The 23,238-nt window shown below is 37.6% G+C and overlaps 1 long non-coding RNA gene across 1 annotated transcript in view; it reads left to right on the forward strand.

Moving 5' to 3' along the window:
* Positions 1–23,191, forward strand: part of LOC108449241 — a 71,862-nt gene extending 48,671 nt beyond the window's left edge. Inside the window, exons 8-10 of the long non-coding RNA XR_001865394.1 lie at positions 13,504–13,740; positions 16,526–16,653; positions 17,592–23,191. This is a non-coding gene — a long non-coding RNA (uncharacterized LOC108449241). The remainder of the gene's footprint in view (positions 1–13,503; positions 13,741–16,525; positions 16,654–17,591) is intronic.
* Positions 23,192–23,238: the final 47 nt, after the last annotated feature.

A 23,238-nucleotide genomic window follows, 5' to 3' on the forward strand; every position in this document is an offset into this window, starting at 1 on the left:
CATCCACGCTGAGCTCTCCTGAGGCTGCTGTAATTTCTCCTCAAGTTTGGACATGGAGGATTTAGTGAATCATCCCCAAGGGATTTTGGTACTTTCCAACACAGCAGAGACTTTTAATGTGTAGTATCTCTGACTAGCAAGGGTTAGCATGATCCTTCACAGAAAACCTTTTCTGATAGATTGAGAAGCAGGATTTAGCACTTCAGACGAGTAAAGAAAAATGAAATCTATAAAAATGGTCCTTGGCATTGAGGACATGTATGCTCCTGCAGAAATAGGAGTACTCCTGGGTGCTGTGTTAGGACTTGTATGTGATGCATGGACACTGAACAGCTCTGCCACAGTTTAGCATCACAATGACACAAGCCATAGCCAACCACAGAAGGACAGTCTCTGCCTTGTGGAAATGGTAACTGGACATTCAGGAGGAATCTCCTGGGCTGCGATTCCCAGTACATAGGGAACTTCATTGGCATATGGAACAGGAATTGACAGGCATTGGGTAATACCTGTTTGAACAGCTTGGGGTTACTTTAAAGGTACATCCAACCTTTCTCCTTCCAGTAACATCATACTCCTGCTAGCAGAGGATTATGTGTACTTAGTCACTGAGGACAGAGTATGTATTGCTCAGCATGGCTGTTTTATCAGACTCAGTGGTGAGTTCTTTCATATTTTATGTTGTCTAAATACAGAAAGTTTATTAAAGACTAGTTTGCAAGTGGACTTCGTTGACACAGCATTTTGTGGGGACACACAGTACCCAGAATGGCTGTTTCTGATGTAAAAACATTCGAGCATTTAAAGTTGGACCAGTTTCATTGAGGAGTTAGACCACGAATAGTCTAGGACCTAATATCTATAAGAGATTGAAAGACTGGAAAGGACTGGTAGAAGTTATATATTGACTGAGGATGAGCCAGGCTACATCATGCCTGTTCACCAAATCAATTATTTGTTTCAATATTTATAAAAGTGAATAGGAAACAGATGGTAGAACCGGAGATGCCTGTTAGGTTTCTGTAATGGAGAAAGGAGAAAGAGAGAGCGGAAATCAGAATCTCACCATAAGAGAGGAACAGGAAATTAAAATGTCAGACAACTGACAAAACTGCAGGACCACCCACAAATATGAAGAGTTTTCCCATAGGATCTCCAAAGCATTTTAAATTTAAGTCTTTTCTCTTTTGCCACCCAGAAATCAGAATAAAGTTGGGTTTTTTTTCTAAATAAAAGAGGAAAGTCTAAACACACACCCTCAATCCAGTTGTTAGAATATAATATATTGAAAATGTTTTGGAAACTTGTCTTAGTAGTTTGGAAAAGTCCTACTGAGATATCCAGTGAGAAGACACAAAAGAGCAGAGATGGGAGTTGCTGATTCGTGTATTGAGTATCCACATCCTTGTCCTTGGCAGTAAGAATTCATGGTCTTTATTCTGCAAAGACCAGTGGTGTGGCAGGCAAAGGTCCTGCAGATTGGGGTTATCAGGGAATTCAAGGCTGTGTTTGTCCTCTGAAGTTATTCAGGGCACCTGGGGTTTGTAGTCTGTCCTTGAATTTGGCTGCATTGAAATGAATTTCCCCTGATGTGCAAGATGTGGGCCAGGGAGTACTGCTGACTTGAGGGGCAGCCTTACAGTGTATGTTCCACCTGGATGTTGGAGTGGGGAAGGGTGAAAACAAGGGGGTAAAAAGATAAGGAGCTTTCATATTGCATAGATTTGGTGGAACTGTGGTGGCCAGCTGTGTTAACTTAGGGTCAGGGATCCTGAATTCATGTGGGATTCCGACAATCCACCTGCAGCCAGCACACAGCAATGTATTCTCCATGAATGTCAGTAGAAGACAGATCTGGAAAAGCCAAGTTGTACTTCACACAAATCTGTTTGTGCTGCATCATTACCTGAACCAGCTGGATTTGGAATGAGGTTGAGAATCCAGATAGACTTACTGGTCTCTTCCCCTCTCAGAATTGCTTCTAGTTTTTAGTATCCTTGGGAAGGCAGGGAGATATGTGCTTTGTCCAGTACCCTTCCCAGATGGCAGGGTTTGCTGTCACTCTAATAATCTCTGCTTCTTTAGCTGCCCCTTGCTTACGTCTCCTCATATTCAGCAGTCATCACTGAATAAGGGCTGTCTGCTGACCTTGCCTTCAACAGTAGATTCTGAGCCAACCATGCTGCTCTGGTGAGATATGGATATTTTTTCTTTCTGTCTCTTTTTTCTGTCTTGTGGCAGGGTTTTCTATGTCTCACTTTGACTTTGGCCATGTTCCCCACAAACTCTGAATGTCTGCCTTATTTGGAGAAGAACGTAGGCTTTTCAGTTGGCTTGACCTCCCAGTAAGTTTCCTAGTCTCCTTTGACCTGCTTCTGCCTTGCCAGTCTTTGTATTAAGCTTTTTTCCTCTCTTTCATTGTAAAATTTCACTCATTCATCTTCTTTCCCCCCAAAAATAGAAGAAAAAAATGTTAGTAGCTGCTGCTAACTGTTGCCCAGTCTTTCTGATGATGTTTGATGTTCACCCCAGGAATAAGGAATTTGCAAGTTCATATTCACAGCAGGTCAGCAGATGCTGCTGCTGAGGATTATCCTGTAACTGGTAAAATAGCTTAACTTGAGTCATGAATATAGACAGGTCTGCCTCAGAAGACTATTGCCCACTGCATTTTAGCATAGACTGGCAAATCCAGCCCTTTGCAAGCAAGCTCTAGGGTCAGTCTCTGAGAAATAGTCTGTTCTGTCTTCAGGTTCAAAGAGCAGGCTGCTTGGGTCAGTATTGCTGAATAGAACTATAATTTTAAAGGTAAATGCTGGTCCCTCAGTTGGATCACTGAGATCAAGGTTGATCTGACTTTTATATCAATTGCAGACCACAGTCTACCAGAAAAATGACTTTGTCTGCAGCCAGCTCTTTCCCCAGTTAGCAACTTGTAAACCAGAGAACAAAGTGAGAAGCAGAAGTTGGCATGGTAAAGTCCTTGGTCAATGACAATAAGATACCTGCAAAGAAGATGGGTTTTGTGATTTCTCTTGTATTTGCTTTCAGAAGGAGGAGCATTGGAAGGAGAGGTGAAACAATGCAAATCAGTGGTGCAGCAGCTCAGGAACAAGCAGAGTGGCTGCTGGATTCATTCTTTGTTTGTCTACTGATCTAAAATGGGAGTTTTCCCTAAAGGCATGGCTTTTTATGGCAATTGTTCTGCACAGATACTGTGGGAGCAGCAGAAAGATTTGGTTCTAGCTGGGTGCCAAAATCAGGAGTTAGCACTTTGCCTTTTGCGTTTCTGCCTTCCTCCAAGCACTGGGAGTTTTGCTATGTGCTTCCTTTGGAAGGTAGGTATCTCAGGAACCTGGTGCTTCCCAAAGATCTGAATGGAACTTGTCTGAACTTGTCAACTTGTCTGGAGTTACCATTTACTGAGCATGTGATGAAATCAGCGATGTTCAGGTGAGGGACACTAGGAACCTGTGTCTTTGCTGTTCCCGGAGTGAAATGAGACTCACCTGTGAAGCAGGGTACACAGGGATTTTACTGTACAATTTTCATCTACTCTTCTGACACTGCTTCTGATAAAGCCAGATCTACATTCATCCCAGGGGCTACTCCAAAGATGAGTTGTATTTGGTCCATTGAATTTGTGACTTAAAGGCTAAAAGAAGACATACAGGTTGCACAAGTGTTGTCTGTGACTGACTAAAGACATGTTGCACAAGTGTTGTCTGTGACTGACTAAAGAATAAAAAGAACTCAGTGTCCCCCAGAAAATCACAGAATGGGTAAGGTTGGAGGGGACCTCATTGGATCATCTGGTCCAACCTCCCTGCTCAAGCAGGGTCATCCTAATGCACAGTGCACAAAATTGCATCCTAACTGATTTTTTCAAGGATCTGGCTAAAGCAAATTGACAGCCTGGAAAAATCTTTAAAATATTTTCTTCCTTGTCTCTCCACTTAACTGAATCCTGACATGTGTTTCCCTGCCATTCTTTCTGCCATTCTCCCCACCATTGTGCTGCTGCTAGTCACAGAGAATTGCCAGTCTGATGGACAGGACATGAACAGGAGTGACTTGGTAATGCCCAGTCTGGTGGAGGAGAAATGCACTGGAAGATGGGAAAGGAGAAGGATCAGCATCAGCACAATATGCAAGGAACTGATGCCTTTTTCAGAGCTGTGCTTATCCCTACTCTCAAAGCAAGCCTTTCATAGTGCTTCCTTCACCTGCAAGCCTTGCAATCCCCGGCCTCTGGTGGGCTGCCTCCCTTTGCATCAATCCCCACGTTACCACACAGCCCCTGCTGTCTGTGTGGTCTTTGGAATTCACATGGCTTGGTGGCAACCAGTAGGGAGGGAAAATAACGTGTTTTATTTATTTAGAGTCAAGCACAGTTTAAAGTCCACTCTAAATAAATAAAAACTCTTAGCCAGATTTATATAAATAAAAAAGCAGATTTTCCCCTCTCTTTTGGCTGCTGTTGAACAGCATCAGTTTCAAGACCACACAAGGAGCTGTGTCGACAGCTCAGCAATGTGCAGTAGAGGCAGAGGTAGGAGGGGTAGGAAGGACCTCGATAACTTGCTTTGGGTTTCTAATGCATGGAGGTTCCCTGTGGACGTTAAGGAGTAGCCCTGACACTGTGGTGAGTTAAAATGATAGATGAAAACTGTGAATATCTTCAGCCTTTAACAGAGGAATATTTCTATAAAAGACCAGTTTTCCTTCAGATGCTTCATCCACCCTATCAAGGCAGCTGTGCAAATAGTAGGATTAGTTAGCACAGGTGAGCACTATTTTCTCTGTCTCTTTAGTATAGCTTAGAGGTGACAGAGCACCCACAAAAAGCAGTGATTTGAGGAAGAAACACTTTATTCTTAGGAGGCTGATCACATTTGGCTTTTGGGGCTTGGGTCTGCATTACACAAAGGTTCCCAGTTTCCATCAAATGGTGCTCCCACACAGGTGCTGACAGTGTCATGTCTCCTGTTACAACAATCACTTAGGGAAACTCCAAGCACGGTTTCATTTTCTTGGGAATGAAATGTATTATGTCTGCACAAGGTTTCAGATCTCTCCTCACTTGCAGACCTGCCAAGATATCAGGAAGGGTGACAAGCAGCTGCTATGTGGAACACCTGGGTTTTGTTACTCCAGATGAGAGATTATAACAGGCCTTAAATAGGTATTGGCTATAAGTGGGTTCTCCTTGAGGCAGCATTTACTACGTTGCTCATGGATGAGGATGGGCTGGAGAACATGATTCTGCTGGTTGCAAGATAAGGCTGAGAAGAAAAACAGCCCAATTAATGATTGTTATTTTGTGACTGGTCAGAGGCCACTACAATTCTGACAAAGAAAATCAAAGAAACACTCTTGCAAAGCAAAGCTTTTCTCACAGTTCATTACCTCTTTCATATTCTGAACTTCCTTGTGTTGGCGGACAAAATGACCAACAGATGTTAGTCACATTGACGAAAAATTTCAAAGAATAATTTTTTAAACATGTCCTTTTATAGCTTACTTTACCCACTTTATATATAATATTTAAAGTTATGTATGGTCATATATCCCACAATACTTTGGGTTGTCTTGTTTTGTTAGTAAAACATCAGCTCACTTTTCTCTTCCCACTTAACAACACAGCTGGGGTCACAGCTTGTCAGAGGCAATGGTGTCAGAACTCCTGAACATCTTCCCTAAACCCTTATCCTGAATGAAGGTAGTACATCTCAAGGCTGTATTGCTCTGTGGTCCAGCTAGCAGTAAAATGCCATTTTCTTTGCACAGATGAAGTCATTATACAACTTCTGCTTCTGCCATGCCAGCCTGCAGATGGCTGCTTCCTCTATGAGAAACCTCTGATATATCAAATGGTCTTTGTCCCAGCCCACTCAAGCCAGAGGCATGAAGAGTTTCCCTTTTGGCTCCATGAGTCTTCCTCCTTGAGAACACTCCTCACCTCACTATGAAGAGCAGACACTTTGAAAATGCTACTTTGGAATGATTATTCTATTTAGTTCTAATTATTTACATCACTTAAGCAGCAATTCTCACTAGCTTTTAGTAGCTTTGAAGGTATCCAAAGTGGGCACTTGGTGGTGGACTTGGCAGTGCTGGGTTAATATTAGATCTTGATGATCTCAGAGGTCTTTTCCAACCTAAATAATTCTATGATTCTCTGATGCAGGAAAATAAATAGTGTGGAACAGGCTCACATTGCCTGCCTGCATGAATTTCAGGGCCTCACAAGTTGTTCCATGCATAGGGGAGCAGATTCCATTTTTATGTGTGCATATTATTATTTCAGAAAATTGTGCTGCATTTTGAAAACTTGAATGTAGGAGAGCTAGGACAGATAGTGCAAAATACTTTCAAACCTGAATTATACTGATTTTTTTCCCTTCTTCTAAAAAAAGTTATTGAATGCTTTCCACTATGAATATATAACATCAGTGGCAACAGACTCTATGTCAAATAAACAGCTTTTTGTGCTTATCAAATACCCTAGCCTTACCTTGAAATTTAACCAGCCACAAGTTAATTTATTGCATTGTATGCTGAGTTTCCATGAAGGATATCACTTACTTATCACAGGTAATCACACCAGAGTTTATTCATTTTCACAACAGAAAATAAAAATTATTTATCTGATTTCTAACTGTCAACAGTAATATGAGATGTTTAGGCCTTATATATAATGTATTTTTTGAATTTTAATTCTTTTCTAAAAATGAGACCCAAGCTATTAGAACTGAGCAAGAAAGCCGGTGGTTCTACACATCTTTTATTGGTGACTACGAAGAAATGTCATACTACCTGGCAAGAATGGGCTCCTGGAGAAATTCCATGCAAATTTACACAGAACAACAACAAATTTAAGCCTTGGGATTCTCAGAGAGATGGAGCTGCTCTTCCATTTAAATTATTTTACTGGAATGCAGTGTAAATGTTAGTTCTGAAACATCAGAAGAATTCTAAGGAATAAAAAATAAAATCCTGCGGGAGGCTGTGTTTTAGGAGAATAAGCATAATTATCTGTGTAACTGTAGGCAGGCTAATCTGGTACTGCTTCTGAACAAAAAAATTAAAATCTTCTTAGGACATACAATTAGCTATAGATTGGAAAGTAATTGCTGTCAATGAAGATTTTGCTTAAATCTAATTTCATATATTGTGGCCAAAATTAAATGTGATGACAAGCTTCTTACTTAATAAATTAGATTGAGATAATTAGTAGGAGTCATAAGCACTCCATATTGCAAGGATTAAGAATATCTATAAACAGATTATCATTATCACAAGGTTAGAAAAGTATTTCTTAATCAGGAAATCAGTCTGGCTGATTGCTAGTCCAGTGCTATACAATGGACTTGTTTTTTTCCCCAGTTATTTGTAAATAATTATAAAGTCATTGCTAAACAAATTATTTTGATGTTTTGTTCTGGTAGGACCTTTTTGCAGATCAGAGGGGACTATTTGATAAGGGTATGTTTGGAAGAACAGAAATTTTATCACAGACAGGTGTGAGGTCTGTAAATACAAAGGTCTGTATCTACACAGAAGAAGGCCCTTCATAGAAGATTTCTGCATGTTAGAAATGGGTGATCCTGAAAGTCTCAGAGCTCCTGGTAGTCACCTAAGTGAACATGAGCTTTTAGGCTGCTTTAAGAGCATGATTTCAGTATTGTGTGAGCAGGTGGGAGAATATCATGTAGTATGAGAGAGCTGATTATTACAGATAGGCCTGGTGAGCTCTTTATTAGAAAAGCAGGTTAATTTCTGGTATCTTAGCAAAGAGGATCACAAACCAAGGAAATATGGAGAAAGAAATCCTAGGGATGCTCTAAGGATCTAGTGATAATAGAGACGTTTAAGACTCTCAAATACACAGTGTATAACTTGCATGTATAACACATAATATATACCAATGTATCTGGTGCTGTAATTTTATCTATAAATATATTTGTACAAAGGAGTACATGTGCCTGTGTGCTTGGGAGGTTCATCGTAACACACCTTCTCAATCAAAATAGCATCCATGACACTGAAAAGAACAAATTAGTTCTTCTATCAAGCTGTTGTAATTCTTCCTCATACAATACTCTTATGCTTAAAATGCAGCAGCATCTGGTGTGACTGGTATTGTGCACACAACTGTAGCTCCAGACAAGCTTCGCTGATCACAGTTGCATAATGGACACTAGGACTTGGCCCTCTAAAATTTAATAGCTCAGTCCTAAAATAATTTCTAAAGGAATTTATATATCTTCTCCTCCTCCACTCTGCCTGTAACCTGAGAGCATCCATGTGGCTAAGAATACAGACTTGTCTTCTCTAAATTGAAGACGTTCTGCTCATACCACTGGAGAAACAAACTAAAAAATAAGGCAACCAGATGTTAAAAAATGTTGAAAGTTCCTTTTTTTGGAAAGGTAGCTATGTTAAATAAACATTTAAACGCTATTTTTTTAAATATAACTATTCATTTTAATGTCACCCCAAGAGTTCATCCAAGGGTCTCTGGGTCACTTGGGAGAAAGTACAGTATATTTTGGCTTCACAGCCTTCAACTTGCTACAAAGGGCTAATTCTTCCAATTAATGAAATAAATGTTGCTGATGTAGATGGATTGACAAATTAATTTAAAGGCTAGCTTGTTGAGGCAGATGGCAAGTCTGATACAGCTAGAATGCTTTAAGAGGCTTCCCCTGGCAGGAAAAGGAGCCCTTGGAAGAACAAGATGTAGTGATCATTCACCCCCATTCACCTGGTGGTGTTTCTTCTGTCCAAGCAGAGCTGTGACAAAAGTAGACAGTGTGAAGACTTTTTGTCCCAATAAGGCTTTCAACAGGGCTTTCTGTTTAGGGCAAAAGAAACCCATTCAGACAAGATGCTCAGACAAGATGAGGTAGCTATAGGTCTGGTAATCCCTGTTGGGCATATTGCAGTTTGATGGGCTATTTAGTAGAAAAGCAGGTTAATTTATGGTGCCTGCTAGGAAAGATGATCATAAACTAAGAAGATATGAGCAAACAATTCAAGGGAATGCTCCGAAGTTTATTGATACTTGCTCTATGATCAGATGCTGAACAGCTAAACAGAGCAACGAAGATGAAGGGAGAATTTCGAGGCTACAAGTCTGTTTATGTGGGTAGAATACGCTTGGAAAGAGTATGTTTTCCTTTTAAAAATAGATTCTTCTCTTTGAGACAGCATTCTGAAGCAGCTGCATTTTAATTCAGTTTGCAACAGTTTATGGGAATGGAGGTATTGCAGTGCTATTTCAGGAGTGGATCAGCCCTATGGATTAATGCATTTACGTGCTTCAGGAACGGTGGAGGTGGGTTACTGCACACCTGAGACCCTCTGTAGGACATATTGATGTCTGGCTGCAATTTTGGAGCTTTACAGCTTTAGCTAACTAATGTGATAGCCTCTGTGTTTCCAGACAGGAAATAGCACATGCTGTCAGCTGTGCTGGATGTGGTGATGGAAGGTGTGTTCCTGCCTCCATACCTACAGACATAAAAGGGCTTGCAGAGGCAAGTTTGAGGCTCTCAGCTGGTGCCCATCAGTGTAACATCAGAGGGCTGTAAGGTGATGCAGGATGTTGCACACTGCAGTAATCTGGATCTACCACAACTGGCTGGAAATGCGCTATCTGATGTGCCGTAGTCAGATCTCCCACACCACTGTGCTCAGCCAGGCCTTTGCCAGAGCACAGGGGTGAATACAGCAAATGCAGGGATCCAGGCTGCTGGAGCCAAGCTGCTTTTCTTCCCCATGTGTTTGCTTGTTTGAGCCTGGTCAGCTCTCCATATTCTGTGCTGTGCTAGATACCAAAGATAAACAGCACATCTGGGCAGAGAGCAACCAGCCCTGCAGTGGTATTAACATTCGTGGTCTCCAAGTCCAGCTCAGTGAGAATAATAACTCCAAGTCATGGAATTAAATTGCTTTGCTACTGTATGAGCTTTAATGTTAATTCACTGTGTGAGTGGACATCTGTGCAGAATTAGCTGAACCCCCAAATCCTGACTGGACATTACTCTATGGGGAAGTACTGGACCTCAGTCTATGTAGATAGGTGGATTTTTTTCTTTCTTCCTGTTTATGCAGGGGAGCTTGTGGAAGCTGTTTTATTTTAAGTCACTTAGAGTTCAATATGAGCTGTTAACCTGCAGACCAGTGTAATATTATAGATAACTGGATGTTCCCTGAGCTCCAAAAGGCTGAATCACCTCTTGTTAAAATATCAGTTTTCATTGTTAGCAAAATTTGTTTTTTCTAAAGAAAAGTGTCAGGAATACATGTAAGAAACTTGCTTATCATTTATGTTCTGGTAGTAGCTTAGTTGTAAAAGCAGTTGTATTTGCAGTACATGTGGACAACCTCTTATAAAGTATTGTTTAGAGAGCCCAGGAGAGAAATCTATACAACATGCCAATGCAAGAATTTTGTTATCCATTCTCTTGGGAGAAGGGTGGGCAAAGAAAATAATTTGCTGTTTTGAGAGGAATGTATTTACCTTCCAAGAATTACCTATCAGAGATTGGCTTGATTACTATCATTAGCCTACCTGCTACTGCAGATTGTTTGCTTTGTTTCTTAAAGAGCAAACAAAATGTGATGGTATATCTCAAACACATGGGACATGAAGAGTACGGACTTGCATTAAAAAGACTGCTTTTTTGGGCTGCATTTATACATAGATGTTAAGAAAGCAGCCAAAGAGACATATTCAACAGAGAAACTTTTGTGCTTAGTAGTTTTTCTTTTTCTTTTTTTCTTTTTCTTTTTCTTTTCCTTTTTCTTTTTTCTTTTTTCTTTTTTTTCTTTTTCTTTTTTCTTTTTTCTTTTTCTTTTTTTTCTTTTTGTTTTTGTTTTCTTTTTCTTTTTCTTTTTCTTTTTCTTTTTCTTTTTCTTTTTCTTTTTCTTTTTCTTTTTCTTTTTCTTTTTCTTTTTCTTTTTCTTTTTCTTTTTCTTTTTCTTTTTCTTTTTCTTTTTCTTTTTCTTTTTCTTTTTCTTTTTCTTTTTCTTTTTCTTTTTCTTTTTCTTTTTCTTTTTCTTTTTCTTTTTCTTTTTCTTTTTCTTTTTCTTTTTCTTTTTCTTTTTCTTTTTCTTTTTCTTTTTCTTTTTCTTTTTCTTTTTCTTTTTCTTTTTCTTTTTCTTTTTCTTTTTCTTTTTCTTTTTCTTTTTCTTTTTCTTTTTCTTTTTCTTTTTCTTTTTCTTTTTCTTTTTCTTTTTCTTTTTCTTTTTCTTTTTCTTTTTCTTTTTCTTTTTCTTTTTCTTTTTCTTTTTCTTTTTCTTTTTCTTTTTCTTTTTCTTTTTCTTTTTCTTTTTCTTTTTCTTTTTCTTTTTCTTTTTCTTTTTCTTTTTCTTTTTCTTTTTCTTTTTCTTTTTCTTTTTCTTTTTCTTTTTCTTTTTCTTTTTCTTTTTCTTTTTCTTTTTCTTTTTCTTTTTCTTTTTCTTTTTCTTTTTCTTTTTCTTTTTCTTTTTCTTTTTCTTTTTCTTTTTCTTTTTCTTTTTCTTTTTCTTTTTCTTTTTCTTTTTCTTTTTCTTTTTCTTTTTCTTTTTCTTTTTCTTTTTCTTTTTCTTTTTCTTTTTCTTTTTCTTTTTCTTTTTCTTTTTCTTTTTCTTTTTCTTTTTCTTTTTCTTTTTCTTTTTCTTTTTCTTTTTCTTTTTCTTTTTCTTTTTCTTTTTCTTTTTCTTTTTCTTTTTCTTTTTCTTTTTCTTTTTCTTTTTCTTTTTCTTTTTCTTTTTCTTTTTCTTTTTCTTTTTCTTTTTCTTTTTCTTTTTCTTTTTCTTTTTCTTTTTCTTTTTCTTTTTCTTTTTCTTTTTCTTTTTCTTTTTCTTTTTCTTTTTCTTTTTCTTTTTCTTTTTCTTTTTCTTTTTCTTTTTCTTTTTCTTTTTCTTTTTCTTTTTCTTTTTCTTTTTCTTTTTCTTTTTCTTTTTCTTTTTCTTTTTCTTTTTCTTTTTCTTTTTCTTTTTCTTTTTCTTTTTCTTTTTCTTTTTCTTTTTCTTTTTCTTTTTCTTTTTCTTTTTCTTTTTCTTTTTCTTTTTCTTTTTCTTTTTCTTTTTCTTTTTCTTTTTCTTTTTCTTTTTCTTTTTCTTTTTCTTTTTCTTTTTCTTTTTCTTTTTCTTTTTCTTTTTCTTTTTCTTTTTCTTTTTCTTTTTCTTTTTCTTTTTCTTTTTCTTTTTCTTTTTCTTTTTCTTTTTCTTTTTCTTTTTCTTTTTCTTTTTCTTTTTCTTTTTCTTTTTCTTTTTCTTTTTCTTTTTCTTTTTCTTTTTCTTTTTCTTTTTCTTTTTCTTTTTCTTTTTCTTTTTCTTTTTCTTTTTCTTTTTCTTTTTCTTTTTCTTTTTCTTTTTCTTTTTCTTTTTCTTTTTCTTTTTCTTTTTCTTTTTCTTTTTCTTTTTCTTTTTCTTTTTCTTTTTCTTTTTCTTTTTCTTTTTCTTTTTCTTTTTCTTTTTCTTTTTCTTTTTCTTTTTCTTTTTCTTTTTCTTTTTCTTTTTCTTTTTCTTTTTCTTTTTCTTTTTCTTTTTCTTTTTCTTTTTCTTTTTCTTTTTCTTTTTCTTTTTCTTTTTCTTTTTCTTTTTCTTTTTCTTTTTCTTTTTCTTTTTCTTTTTCTTTTTCTTTTTCTTTTTCTTTTTCTTTTTCTTTTTCTTTTTCTTTTTCTTTTTCTTTTTCTTTTTCTTTTTCTTTTTCTTTTTCTTTTTCTTTTTCTTTTTCTTTTTCTTTTTCTTTTTCTTTTTCTTTTTCTTTTTCTTTTTCTTTTTCTTTTTCTTTTTCTTTTTCTTTTTCTTTTTCTTTTTCTTTTTCTTTTTCTTTTTCTTTTTCTTTTTCTTTTTCTTTTTCTTTTTCTTTTTCTTTTTCTTTTTCTTTTTCTTTTTCTTTTTCTTTTTCTTTTTCTTTTTCTTTTTCTTTTTCTTTTTCTTTTTCTTTTTCTTTTTCTTTTTCTTTTTCTTTTTCTTTTTCTTTTTCTTTTTCTTTTTCTTTTTCTTTTTCTTTTTCTTTTTCTTTTTCTTTTTCTTTTTCTTTTTCTTTTTCTTTTTCTTTTTCTTTTTCTTTTTCTTTTTCTTTTTCTTTTTCTTTTTCTTTTTCTTTTTCTTTTTCTTTTTCTTTTTCTTTTTCTTTTTCTTTTTCTTTTTCTTTTTCTTTTTCTTTTTCTTTTTCTTTTTCTTTTTCTTTTTCTTTTTCTTTTTCTTTTTCTTTTTCTTTTTCTTTTTCTTTTTCTTTTTCTTTTTCTTTTTCTTTTTCTTTTTCTTTTTCTTTTTCTTTTTCTTTTTCTTTTTCTTTTTCTTTTTCTTTTTCTTTTTCTTTTTTTTTCTTTCTTTTTCTTTTTCTTTTTCTTTTTCTTTTTCCTAGTGCTGTGGTTTCTATCTGACCTACATAATAAAGAAGGAGAGTCAGTAAAATGTCAGCACTTGCTGCATTGCTGTATCAATGAACAATCTTTAGCAAATCAGAGGCTTATGGTTACCTTTCATTTCTTGGTTCAGGCAGCAGAGGTGAGGACTAATATATGAAAGAACACTTCCCTGGTCAGAGCAGCACCCCTGGCTGTAGCTGTCTTGTGTGTCTTCCCTCAGCTTCACCAGAGACCTCTGAGATACCTGTCCAGCTGACAAAAAGGTGAATGTAAAGTTCAACGTGCAAAGATGGGATTTATTTCTGAACTTTGAAGTGCCAACTTGTTTTGCTGTGATTAACAAGGAAAGAAACTTCTGATGTGCATGGTAAGAGAGTATGGCTGAGAGAGTGAAGGGATGGCACTTTAGCTGCACTCTACTAATGTTTGAAGCCTTCCTTTGTCCTGTAATAAAAGAAAATAACTGTGTTTAGATCTCACTGAAAGCAGCCAGAAAACCCTTGTTACTATGTCATATTAGCTTTGATCTGGTGTACTCAATTATGTTGCTTTTTGTTTATTACAGGCTCTCAATTTTCCTTCTTTGCTCTAAAAACTATACTCAGAATATTGAATCACTTTTCTCCATATCAGTGAATCTGCTTATTGACATCCTGTTAGAGGCCTGTGCAAATAGTCTTCCAAAAGGAATAAATGAAAGACACCGGTGAAAAGCAAAGTTTGACCAGAGGGCAAAGTTCTGTCAAAAACACTTTATCTTTCTTTGTTACTGAGACATGACCAGATGTTTGTTTATAATGAAATGCCTGCATTGGGATTTTTCAAAGCCCAGATGAGGAAAACTGTATCTAATTGCTTCTAGGAATGCAGTCATGTCCTAGCTGCAGCCTGGGTCGATGTGTCCTAAAATACTGTATCTGGAGATTCTGGAAGTGGAATAGAAATGTCTATGTTTTTTGCTGAAAGGAGATAGGGCTGTCAGTTTAGGCACACACTAAACATCTGCTCTGCCTGAGCCCTGTGGTTTAACTAGATTAAAGTGGCACATTAAAATGATCATCAGTCAATCAGAACACTTCCTCACTCTGAGGAACACAACATCACGCTCCGTGCTGCAGTTTCCAGGGAAGCCAATGTGTTGTGCTAGGAGAAAAAAATCAAACAGTGAAATGTTTCATGACTGTGGTTTGTTCAGCCTGTGTGACATCACAGACTAATGTTTAACCTAGGATCAAAAACCACGGAATTTGTTCTCCTAAATGATTTTAAATCTAGCTAATTATTTTGATTATTAATTTTGATTATTTTAATCTTGGCTATTGCCTCTAGTTAGCAAAATGAAATGTAATTCATGTTCTAGCTTTGGGAGAGTTTCCAATCAATAAAGCTGTATCACAGACCACAAATTTGTGTTGTTTCAGTGGCACAGAGATCATTTTCCTTTTATTTAAACCCCTGGATAACTATTTAAGACTACCAGACTACAGGTCTGGTAGTCTTAAAAATAAATTACAGAAGTAGGAATTGCCAGGAAAGATCTGTTTTATTAATAAAAAGAAAGGCAATACTAAAAGAAAAAGCAACCCAGACAAATTAAGATAACTTCCCTTCAGTTGGTTTTTAGCTGTGAGCTAGTTTTCTGTGGCAAAGGAATATTTCTATAAACAATATACAGTTTCTAACAGTTATGTAAATATTGCTCTGAAGTACCTTATGTGATGATTTTCCAGACCTTTTGCTGTATAGATTTTGAATTACTTAGAATTAAATACCTTCTTGCATTTATTAAGGCATGTAACCAATTTGGTTTTGTCTTTTTAGTGAAGCACAGAGGGTAGAAATGCGTATTCTCTTTTGCACAGTTCATGTAACAATAAGTCTTTTTCATGTAGGCCAGCCAGAAAATGTATTCATCACTGTTGAAGCACAGTGTTAACGGAAAGAGTTCTATACATCAAAGTACAGCAAGTTGGTGTCCCTTTTCAGAAACACCCACTGCATGTTGAGGAAGCATTCGGTGCAATTTGGATGTTTTTTTGTCAATTAATTTAATAGCCAAATGTGAAAAAGAGCTTACTGCAAATATCTCAAACATTTTGCTCATGGAAATTACAGATATGAATTGAGAGACTGGAATCAAGGGACAAATTATGGATTTTTGGAGCCCGAAGCACATTATATCCTACGGACCCTGCTTCTCCTGCCCCCCTTCTCATTCCTTCCCTCTTGCACCCCTGGAACTGCAGTGGGAGGAAGGCCTCCCTCTTGGGAAACAGCAGTGATCCTTTTCCTTTGTAGACAGGGAATTTCTTGGAAGGCCAGACAGCTGTGCTTTGAAGGCTTGGCTTAGGCTGGCCTGCTGCACCTTTCTCTGAGTAATATTTGACCATTCCTTTATTGGGGTGATGCTGAAAGAGTCCTTGCAGTGACAACTCTCACTGAGAAGAATGAATGTCCATATTGCAGACCTTAAAAAGACCATTCTACATGGGATAAATGCCATGTTGTCAACCTTAATTAAAAAAAAAAAAAATTGGTGTGCTAGCCTAATTTGAAAAATTAACAAAAGAATTGATAATCCATTGATATTCTCATGATCAGGGATGGTAAGAACAGCATTTAGGTGTCTGCTCATTAACCTCTCCTACCTGTAGCCACTCCAAAAAGTCCCATTTACAGGCAACAATGTCATTCTGTGTGAAGCTCTGAGGAGGAAAGCTCTATTCCTTAAGCGAAGACAATGATTAATGCACTGTAAAGTTACTCCTGAGCTTGCCTTGTGACACCTTCGCTATGCTGTCACACCTTGGTCAGTGTTTTACTGACCCTTGAGAATTTCAGAAAAGCATGCAGCAATTACAGTATGTTATTATCACCTGCATTTCTGATACATAGGCTCTCATAAAATGCCTCTGAAACAATTTCTTGGGTTTTTCCTTTAAGTGTTGCTGCAAATTACATCATTTGTATGTGAACTTCAGTTGGATGGGGTAACGCCTTGTAAAGTACTTTACTATGACAGAAATACTTAAATGAAATTTGGGGTTGGTTTCAGAGATCTTCCCTTTAGGAGACTGCAGTAAATTCAGCTCCCAGACTGACACTCTTTTCTCTGTATAAATTTAGTTTATTAATTCTGTTATAAATTTTAGTTTTTAGGTTAACATTTCTTCATGGTGCAATTCAATTGCTTTAAAAAGAAAAACTACAATAGTGCTATACATCTACCGTGGCTTTTCCCAGCCTTTGGAAAGTACATGGATCTACAATTAAGCATCAGGTATGCTCTAGCCTGTCACATATTTGGGTTTGTTATATCCATTAACAAGCAATAAAATCTCCAGTGTTCAATTGTTCTCACTATTTATATCTTATTTTCATCCTACACTTTCACTTTTGGCTTTGGTTTTCTTTCACTTTGGCCAGTTTATTTACAACCACTAAATAGAAATGATGCCCCTCCTGCTTCACAGCTCAGCAGACAGGGAATGGTGGATCACCATGTTGGGCCATGCCTATTCAGCCTCTGCTGCTTGTGCCATTTGTTATAACTGAGCTCTGTCCACCATACCTCTAAAACCCCTCTGAATGAAGTCTGTCCAGTAAGACCAGGCTCTTAAAATGGATGTGAATAATACAATTCTCTTTATTCAGCCATTTAAGCCCAACTGATTTTCACATCATCTTTTTTTAACCCAGCACAGTCCAACACTCTCCAGCCTGATGTAATCCTTCAAGTCCTGGGCACAACCTAGGATTCGCAAGTGATTCACTGAAATGTCATTTATTTTCAAGCCCCAAACAGAGCCTTTGTTTTAAAACCACCTAAAACAATAAAAATAAAAAAAGGAGGATGCCAAAACAGAATAGATTCTGTGCACACCATTCAGAAATATGTGTGAGGAATGCATCATTCCTAAATAAATGTCTGCTTCATTTCTTCTTCCCAGGTTCCAGCTAACCCTGGATGGAATGACATACACAACACAGGGATGTCTTATGAGAGCAGGGAACATTTATTCTCAAAAGGCAGGAAAGGGAAAGGACCTCACCCCGTTAGTCACTGTGGTGGTGGAACATTTGGTGGTTACAGGGAATGGTGGCCTTTGCTACAGCCCATTGTGTGATGGGCAAACTCGGTTTGCAATCAGTTAGAAACTGATTTAATGGAATGAAGCAGTTCTTTAACAATATCTCCTTTGCCCTGAGCAATTGCAGGTGGCATCAACATCAATATTGGGAAGAAAAACCTGAGAGAGGAATACTGGTCTGAAAGAGGTCCCAAGGAAGTGTATTCAGAGTTTGCTGGGCAGACCTCAGAAGAAATTTCTGGAGAAAAACCAGGATGCCTGTGTGGATATTTTGGTGAATCTAAATTATTACAAAGAAAAGGCAGAAAATCCCAAGGCAGGTGAAGCCCAAGACTTGTCATTTGTTTTTTTTGCAATCTTGAGTCCCAGTGATGCCTGACATTTGGAAGGGGGGGTTAGGATCTGGAGAAACTACCATCACCTGGAGAGAGTTTGGAAGTGTTCATGGAGAATGCACAGCAGGTAGGAGGGGGACTGATGAAAGTGGCACTAAACAAGGGCAGTTCCTCAGGGGAGCACTGAACACTAGGCAAGGAGATAAATTAATCTGGAAACAGTTTGCTAACTGTTGGCTGGAGGTGTAACCAGGGCAAGGACTGAATACAGAGCCAAGAGCTGCTATTCAGCCAAACTGCATAGCTGCATCAAACATGATGCAGGAGCCTCCTCTGAGTCTGAAGTAGGTACAAAACTTCTAAACAAAGGAGAACACAGGTTGAGAAACACCACTCTGTGTTTAATGTCGCGATGTCTATTTGCAGGGCAATTTCAGTGTAACACTTTCAGTTTAGGTGTAGACAGTGTGGAGATGGGGTCAACAGACTGGGGCTTTCAGGAAAGGCTGGAGGGAACAACAGGTGAAATGTAAACACATGGGTCTCTTGGCATAAATGAGTAAAAAGTTGATGATGACAAAATTTGTAATTGCGTTTGGGGGAAAAAGTATCTTTTACTCGACCAAAACTATGTCAACCACATCAAGAGGGTATCCTCACTGGAAATACAAGGGACTTACCCAACTGTAGCCTTTGAACTCATTTTCAGGTAACAGGAATGTTCCCTGCAGGGTAAGAAGTGGTCTGAGGACTACCTTTGATGGTAGGTGCGTTCCTCATAGACCAAGCAGCCGAATTGCGGTGTCATGGTGACAAATTTGGGTTCCACTGGCCAAGGAAATGGAGGAATTTGGCTCAACTTGCTAGCATGGGGTGAGGTTTTCTGAGGCCCAGCCTTGCTCAGAGGACTGCTCCTGAGAGCTGAGCAGGGCTGCTAGGCTTTTCCATGAGCTTGGTTTCACCTGAAGAACTTCTGCTGGCCCCACAGTGCTCCCACACAGAAACATTGCCTGATACCCACTCTCATGGCCATTGGATGGGAGCTGCAGCCCAATCCATGCAGGAAGGGATGAGGCATGCTGGACCCCAGCAGAGCAGCTGGATTCCCTCCCTCCCTCCCTCCCTCCATGCAGGCCGTGCAGCACAGCTAGCCGCGGTGCTCCTGGGGAGCAACCTCAGCCTTCAGGACTGGGAATTTCCAGGTTACAGTAAGTTCAATTAGAGTTAAGGTTCATCCCAAGCTGTTGGTGAACTGGCAACCACTGCCTTGATGATCTGTTTGTGATTATCCTACAGAGAGTTTAATTTAGGTTTATTTTTGCCAGTTGATATTTGCTGGCCCAGGGGCAGGGCATTGCGCTGCATGCTCTGTATGCAACATTATGGTTGTTTTTCCAATATGTAAATAGAGGTAAGTTATTTCTCTCAAATACCTAGCTATTAGGGCTTATTTTTAGTGTTATATGCACTTACTACAAATCCCTTGGGTTTTGGAGTCCCTGTTTCTGTTCTCAAACATCAGTCTCAAATTAATTTTAGAGTTGATTAACTGTAAGGAAAATAAATATTGGTTTTGCTGACTAAAGCAATGCCCCTAAACACAGCAGATAGATTACTTTCAATGATGGATTCAAACACCTTCAGAGACTGCTTGGTCTTTCTACTTACCATTATCAATGTTGTAGTTTTGTTATCAAGACTGGCAGTTTCTTCTCACAGAAAATCTTTATTTCAAGGCTGACCTGCCTAACACCTCCCTATTAGTAACAGAAACAAATAAGAGTTGATTGTTCAGCTGCTGTCATTTAAAAAGACTAAATCAACCTGCCACAAAAGAATAATTCCCTCTGGTAACTTTATCCATTTGCCCTTGGTGGTGACACTGTGGATACCACCCTGGTTGAACTATATATTAGTTCCTAGAGAAGCACTTTGAAATATATAGCTCTGCACAATGTTGTAATTGAAAAAAATTGAATAGCCATGCATGGTTCAGTAATCTGAAAAGAATGCAAAAGTTCAGTTCTAATAGCTTTGCACAATTTAGTACCATTTTGCTGTGCCTTCCAAATGTGCTCATTCTGCTGCTCTGTGTATATCTGTTATATAACTTGGCAGCACTGTCCATATACAGGCAGCCCTGTTTCTTGAATGTTATGTTTTGACCACATTTTTAAAAGACTTACCTAACCAAATGACCCACTCTGGGTGTCTGCTCTTCCAGCAAGGTGGTGTCTGCTCATCCAAAGTCCTACAAAGGATGCAGTAACCCATCAGATGAGTTAAGAACTTGATTTTAAGCTTATTCATTAAAGCTGTCTTTCTTTTATTATGTCTTGGAATCAAGTCTCTACATTCTCTTTGGATTGGGGAAGATTTAAAAGATGCTGTGAAATATGTACTTTTTAAAATTTAGATTGTGGCATCCACTGAGATTGACTTCTATTTACTTTGCATACAATTCTTCTATGTGTTTCTAGATATTAAAGCCTGTATACTGCCCACCTGTGAAGAGCTGCTGTTCTGAAAGCTAAGGAAGAATGACTGAACAAACAGTCATCAGACTGGAACTTCAGTTTAACTTAAAATTATTTTAAACAATTGACATAATTTTATTGTCACATTTTGCTCTTAGTGCGTTCCTCACATAAATCCTACATATAATATGACTGCATTTAAGACTAACTTTTAAAAAAAGTTTATCTAAAAGAATTGTTAATATTATTGATATCTATAAATACCCCAGAGACTAAATCACCTTGCTTCTTTTCAAGGTAAATAAATTATCATACTGCTAATAGGGATGGTAATAAAAGTTAGTTAAGATGTAATTCAGAATCTGTGTATCTATCTATCTATCTACTTATCTATCTATCTACCTATCTGTATCTCAATGCTTTTCTTCCAACTAACTAGAGGAATGTTTTGGTTGGTGTGTTTTGCATCTGGTTATTTTAAGGTTTCTCTTCTGTTTTTATAACGATATGGATGAAAACAGAGCCATACTGGGATTTAAAGCAGGCAACACCAAAAGGGTCAAATTGCTAAAAAGCTGAGGAAAAACACTTGCAATATTTTTCAAGGTCTGCATAGATGTGTATGTGCAAAAGGCTTGAATATAAATACAATCACACATTTAATGTGTGACAAAATGTGTGCTAGTAAATATTACAGTGCTTTTGGGAGACTTATTGGAAACACAATCCCACATGAGGGAAGTGTATGGGAATAACTATATTGTCAGACTATCAGGATGAGAATGGTTCAATGGAATGGAATGAACAGCAGAGAGAAGCAATTTTCTATCAAAAAGTAAATTTAAAATAAAATTAGTCTTCTCCATTCTTGGCGGGAGAATGAAAGACAGAGGGAGACCAAGGAAAAGAGAAGATACAGGGAAATAAATTAAGATAAACTGAAGTAAAAACAATCGCTGGTTGATAGGAAGCAGAGATTGAAACTGCTTTTAGATTTCACTTAGTGGTATTGCACAGTGTTCTTCGTTCTAGGGCAAGCAGGCTTTAGAAAATCTGCAGGAGATATGAGGAGTTTCTAGATGTTGGAGCCTTTTGTATGTCAGTCTCCAGGTAGTTGCAGATGTACATTTTTGAATCACCCTAACTTTCAGCATATTTGTATCCCAATGATACTGTCTTATAATTCAGAATTAGAGTCTTACACAAACTGATTTCTAATTACCTATCAGTATATTGATTATAGCATATAATACTGCTGTTAAGACAGGTATTTCTTAAAATCAGGATAGCCAGTAGTAATTTTCTCTCTCTAGCCTACTTTGATTAGTCCTGCAAACAGTTTGGGATTACTCAAATCTTGGCTTAGATGGTCAGATTCTGACTGCTTTCTGTGGAGGTATACCATCCACTGAAGGTTATTATTTTGCTATAGCTGAAAAAAGCTTTGAATTTGGAATCAATAATAGGATATAGAATAAAAGAGTTAACTTCTACAGTTTCGCTGCTATTCTTCTGTTGCAGGGAGATTATTAACAAAGGCTTGATTGTTGTTTTGGCTACAAGTATTAAGTATAAAAGAACTTTATGAAGGTCCCAGACACAGACTGGCATTTAAACTGACTGTCCTTTTCCAAAACAGCTTTTCTATTAAAGAAGTCCATTATTAAAACATGGTAGCTTTAATTAAACCCCTATAATTTTCCATAAGGACAATGGCATTAGTCTGCTAGCCAGGAAAATATGGTAAGTCCAAATAGTATCCCTGTTATTAGTACTTGATTTTCTGTTGCAGTGTTTGATCATAGGCATGGAGATTTGGATGTTGTTGTACAGTAAGAGTGGCCCAGTATACTCAGGAGTGTGTTTCTGCTGGGGTTTATAATAATTACAACTCTTTCTAACTACTGGACCTGAAATCCTAAAGGTTGAACAAAACACTGCTCTTGTACTGGTCTAGCTCCTCTTTGAGTGGTTGTGTCACTGCAGAAGTGTTTGAACTAGCATGATTTATTAGCACATGAGAAAACAAATAAGTGTGTAAGATGTATTTACCAAACATAAATGCATCTTCCCCTAAAGGTTGTATCTAGGTTTTATCTACAGTGCTGGGAGCTGTAGATAAAAAACAAAAATAAAATTATCATTTTTGCATTTAAGTTTTGGTTGGATTACACTAAATAACCTGATTGAAAATCACACCTTTAAATTCTGGTTCAGGTGCTGAGATCAGGAGCATTTCTAAGGCATTAAATCCATCTCTCTGGATAAACGCACCAGAGATAAAGAACTGGCAAATAGCAGCCACTGATGTAGTTGTTTAATAAGTAGATTTAAATGTTTCTGTCCTACTTGTCTCTAAGATTTATACTTAGCTTTTGTCTCCTCACCACTTCTGTGTAAGTGGCAGTCCCAGCAGACTGAGATGGGTGTGATGCACAGGAGATGTGTGAGCACACACTACTGGGGAGAACTGCTCAGGTGTCTGTGTGATCAGACAATTCTTCCTTCCAGGGAAAGGCAATAAGCCAAAAGATCATGGAGCTGTGCTAGAAGTTTGTGCTAGAAGTCCACTTTTCCCTGTGTATAGGTTTGGCACGGCCTGGTTTTAGGTAGCAGGGGGGCCACTGAGATGGCTCCTGTGAGGAAGCTGCTGGAAGCTTCCACCGTGTCCGGCAGAGCCAATGAAGATGGACATGCTGCTGGCCAAAACTGCACCAATGAGAGAGGTTGGTAACACCTCTGTGATGACATAGTTAAAAGGAAAATCAAAACAAAGTCACAAGATTTTGGATTCCAGTCAGAGAAGAAGAAGCGATGAGAACACGTGAGGGAAACAACACGGTGACACCAAGGGCAGTGCAGAAGGAGGGGCAGGAGGTGCTCCAGGTGCCGGAGCTGAGGTGCCTCTGCAGGCCATGGTGAGGACCATGGGGAAGCAGCTGTGCCCCTGCAGCCCCTGGCG

Source organism: Corvus brachyrhynchos, unplaced genomic scaffold (assembly GCF_000691975.1).
Source record: "Corvus brachyrhynchos isolate BGI_N302 unplaced genomic scaffold, ASM69197v1 scaffold258, whole genome shotgun sequence".
In the NCBI taxonomy this organism is placed as follows: domain Eukaryota; kingdom Metazoa; phylum Chordata; class Aves; order Passeriformes; family Corvidae; genus Corvus; species Corvus brachyrhynchos.